Genomic DNA, 4611 nt, shown 5'->3' with positions numbered 1-4611 from the left:
AGTGTAATGTAAATGGGTAAGCCATATTAGTCCAGTAGAAAAGATGTATCAAAAAAACAAAAACGGAGTATTGTAGTATGCGATGATACCTTTCTTATTGGACTAACAAAATATATAAAAGACAAGCTTTCGAGAGTTAACCTCTCTTCTTCAGGTCAGAAGCAATCCTAATCAACATGACAACGTTAACCACTTAAAGCAAGAGAAAGTTGTTAGGGAGGGGGGGGTGAGTGGGGTGTCATAAATGTTGGACCTGGGAGTAAAGAATGTATCCTGATAACTAGAACACAGAACAAATAAACATAGGATGACCAATAAATCCTGCACAGATCAGGGATATACAACATACATGAATATTATTATGTTCTGTATATTCATAAAAGGTTCTGGTAGTGTGTAAGAAAACCAGAATCCACATTAAGTCCCTCCTTTATGGAATTGAAATGTAAAATCATTTTTATTTCGAAAGTTTTTCTTTCATGAGAGTTTTTAAAATTTCCTTTCAGTACTTTTATATTGCGGTTTTGGATGGAGTGATCTTTCTGGGAGAAGTGATGTCCTACTGGGGTGCAATATTCATTTTCTTTGTGGTTCTTGATCGAGCTCCTGTGTAGGTTCATCCTGAGATGCAGCTTAAGGCCAGTTTCCCCAATGCCTTTGTCACATGCTAAACACTGTATCATATAAACCACGCAGGGCCGTCTTTAAGGCAGGGCAAAAAGGGCATTTGCCCCGGGCCCAGTGATTGCCTTGGGGCCCAAAGCAGCTGCCCCTTGACCACTTGTAGTGTCAGACTGCAAACCCAGCTCTGACTGTAACTCAGGAGGTGTGGGGGCACAGGAGCAGAGCTCAAAGCAAAGTGTGCATAAGCTGTGACAGTGTAGCAGGTGGATGGGGCACTGTCACAGGAACGATGCACTCAGCTCTTCAGACGTCTTGGGCTGTGTTTTCCCCGTATGTCTCTGACAGGAAGTTAGTGCTGATGATAAGAGCCTCAGCTTTTGCCCGGAGCCAGATAGGAGGTAATATTATAATCAGAAGATTGAGTGTTCCTGAGAGAGAGTGACGGTCCCTGCATGGACTGAGGGAAGCTTTTCCTGCTGCAGACAGAGGGTGACAGTCCCAGCAGGGAGCTGCGTTCCACGTCCCCCCCTGTCATCACTTTCTTCCAGCTCTAGTCTGTGAATATTCATACTAAAGAAATTTTTTTCAGCCAGATTGGAATAGAATCCTATTTTATATGTGTTAAATTTTCCCAACACAACATAACCGTTTAAACAAACATTGCTGTTCACCTTTTTACTTGCTGGATATTCTTATATTTCGACAATTGAATGTAATGTTAAGGATGGGGCTGGAAGTAATGGTCACTATAATTAATCCTGTGTGTACTGGCTCATGATCAGATGTACAGGACTGTCTGTACTAACAAAGGGTTAGTGATCTCAGGTTTGGCTGGTGCATTGCATATTACTGTCTCTCACTTTGCACGGTTAGTAGCTGGAATGCACTAGATCGCATAATAAAATTCTCCCGCGTGCATGCATGACCTATTTTTTGCGACTGGTGCAGTCATTTTTGTGTTCTGGTGCAGTTAAATGCACTGCAAGGCAGGAGACGTGGCTGTGGTGCCATTGACTTGAATGTATCTCCAGGCCCCCTCCTGCCCCAGAACACAGGGAACATTTTATAATGCGATACAGTGCATTCCAGCTACCAACCGTGCTGGAACACACTGGATTAGGTTAAACAAGCCCCTTGATGTGATGGAAGCTGCCTGTAGAGTCCTGTGTGTAATCTGCTAAAAAAACAAATAGAAAAGTAAGAAATACTTTGTAAATGTGAATTGGGTGTGCTATATGAATGTGAAAATGTAACATATAGTGGGGGGCTGAAAATGCACTATATAGAAATGTCACCAGCACATCAAATCCTTTTAGGATAGCAAAATGATAATTTATTTGCCTTTCCTTGTCAGAAAAACAAGCGCCTGATGAAAGGACCCTGCATGGTCCCGAAAGCGCTTGTTTTTCTGACAAGGAACTGTAAATAAATAAACATTTGGCTATTCTAAAAGGATGTTTTGGTGTGCTGGTGACATTTCTATATATTGCTGATGTTTGTGGCGCCATCCGCATTCACTGCGAGCACCCACCCCATTACAAGGGGTTAAGGAGTGCGACAAGTAAAGATGTTTTTTTGTCAATTGTCAAAATCCTTGCACTGGCCCTGCTGTACAGTGCATATTGTGACCATATGATGTTTCACAGGGTGAAGGGGGCGGGTGGAGGGGGCCCAAGAAACCCTGGGCATTAATTGCCCAGGGTCCAATTCATAATAAAGATGGCCCTGACTCCATCCCCCCTTCCTCTGGTGCAGCCCCACCCCTCTCCCCCTGTTCCTCTCCCGTTCCCCTCACCAAATCAGATCTGACCCCTGAACCAGGATCCAAACATGCCTGCGTATAGCTTTCTGTCCCTCAACGTAAGGGGTATGAATATCCCTGAAAAACGAACCGCGGTACTACATGAACTCCATAGACAGCGAGCTCACGTTGGTTTCCTACAGGAAACGCACTTTCAGCAAGGGCATTCACCCAAACTGTCAGATCACCGTTTTTTCCGACGTCTTATCATAGCTACTCTCCAGATAAGAGGTCGAGGGGGGTGTCTATTGTCTTATCGAGAAACCTTCCATGGACGCTTGTGGACATGCAGGCCGGGGAGGAGGGCCGCTTGCTCATGCTTAAGGGGAAAATTGAGAATCAGATGGTTACACTGGTGAATGTATACCTCCCTAACTTAAGCCAGATCTAATTCCTGGAAAGGGTACTGAAAACATTGGATGACTTCCAGGAGGGGGTTTTGATAGTCGGCGGAGATTTCAATCTTCTCCTGAATCCACAGATGGACTCCTCCAGATCGACCTCCCACTTATCTAGAGCGGCGCTAAAGCGCCTCAAGAAAAACCTCCACCTACATCAGTTGTCCGACGTGTGGAGGATTCACCATCCATCAGATAGGGACTATTCCTACTTTTCTTCGGCCCAACAAACGTATACGCGCATTGACTACTTTCTTGTGCACCACTCCGTATTGCCATTAGTTTCCCACTCTACCATAGGCAACATCTCCTTGTCTGACCACGCAGCGGTTTCGATCAGGGTGGATCTGGGTGCATCGGAGATGCGGCAATGGCGCTGGCGTCTGAACGAGACCGTAATGCAAGACCCGACCCTGGCGGGGGAAATAGAAGATGATCTGCGATCCTATTTTGCTCTGAATGCTCCCTCGGAGTGCTCCCCGTACTCGATCTGGGAGGCACATAATGTGTATATTAGGGGCACTCTGATCAAGATTGGTGCCCGAGTCAAGCGCCAGCGTCTCCAGCAGATATCCTCCCTGCTGACACAGATCCACCTGCTCGAAGTCCACCACAAACGATGCTTGGACCAGTTAATACTGGCCCAATTGACATCACTGAGAGAGTCCTTGCGTTCCTTGTGCTTACAAAGAGCGAAGGCGATGCTGGCTAAGTGCAGGAGACATTTTTATGAATACAGCAACCACTGTAGCCAGGCCCGTCTTTAACGCAGGCAAAAGGGGCAGTTGCCCTAGGCTCAGTCATTGTTGTGGGGCCCAAAGCAGCTGCCCCTTGAGCCTGCACTGCTCGCTCCCTACCTGGAGATGCAGGATGTCAGTGTCCCGTCTCTTCTCCCCCTCACCCTCCTGGTTTCCCTTATCTCTCCAGATATAAGACAGACAGCAGAGATCGGCAAAGGGGACCTTTGTCTGCTCTGCCTAGTCCCTTTGTCTGCCCTGATGATGCTGATGGGCGAGCTGTCATAATTACGTACACCGGCCCGCCCATCATGTCATCAGTTGCTAGGCAGAGCAGACAAAAGTCCTGATCTCCCGATCTGCTGCCTGTCTGCAAGTAACAGCAGGGGGGAGAGATTAAGTAAACCAAGAGGATGAGTTGGGAGAGCACGGGGATCACAGGCTCAATAACAGACTCTGATCCCCTTGCAGACAGGCAGCAGAGATCAGAAGATCAGGACCTTTTTTTTAATCAGCCCCCTGTCTGCCTAGCAACTGATGATGCAGATGGGCTGGCCGGCTGGTCTAGGCATTCATGATAGGCTCTGATCCCTGTGCTTTGGAGAGAGACAGAGCCTCAGTGTCCTGCTCCTCCCACACTACTGGATACTACTCAGGGGACACATTTGCAAGTGACAGAGTGGGTGTTTTATCAAAGTTTGTGACTACGTTGGAATGTGTGACCGGTGACGTGGTCACACATTACAACATAATCCCGCTCAGTTTGACAGTGATGGAATGTGTGACTGCCTATTGGGTCAAGCATTCCAACGCTTTGTCGGCTATTCCAGGGCAGATCGGCATACTGCGCAAGTGCAAGAGAACCGATCATATCTGCCTAGAACAACTGATCGGTCTGAAATGTCACTTCTATCGGACTTTGTGAATGCCGCAGAGGGGGGTGATTCACAAACAGTAACTGCAGGAGTGTTACAATCAGCGAGCACCGCAGATATATTTTTTATATATCTGCAGCGCTGGCTGATTGTCACACTCCTTAAGTTACTGGGCC

The 4611-nt window shown here is 46.9% G+C and overlaps 1 long non-coding RNA gene across 1 annotated transcript in view; it reads left to right on the top strand.

The window, feature by feature from the left end:
• The window catches only part of LOC108793129, a 19366-nt gene that overhangs the window by 5494 nt on the left and 9261 nt on the right, over window positions 1–4611 (top strand). The window contains exon 2 of the long non-coding RNA XR_001941627.1: window positions 2856–2861. This is a non-coding gene — a long non-coding RNA (uncharacterized LOC108793129). The remainder of the gene's footprint in view (window positions 1–2855; window positions 2862–4611) is intronic.

Source organism: Nanorana parkeri, unplaced genomic scaffold (genome assembly GCF_000935625.1).
Source record: "Nanorana parkeri isolate BGI_ZX_2015 unplaced genomic scaffold, ASM93562v1 scaffold722, whole genome shotgun sequence".
Taxonomy (NCBI): domain Eukaryota; kingdom Metazoa; phylum Chordata; class Amphibia; order Anura; family Dicroglossidae; genus Nanorana; species Nanorana parkeri.
Note: the sequence above shows the minus strand (reverse complement) of the source record. Positions and strands in the feature narration are given on the sequence as shown.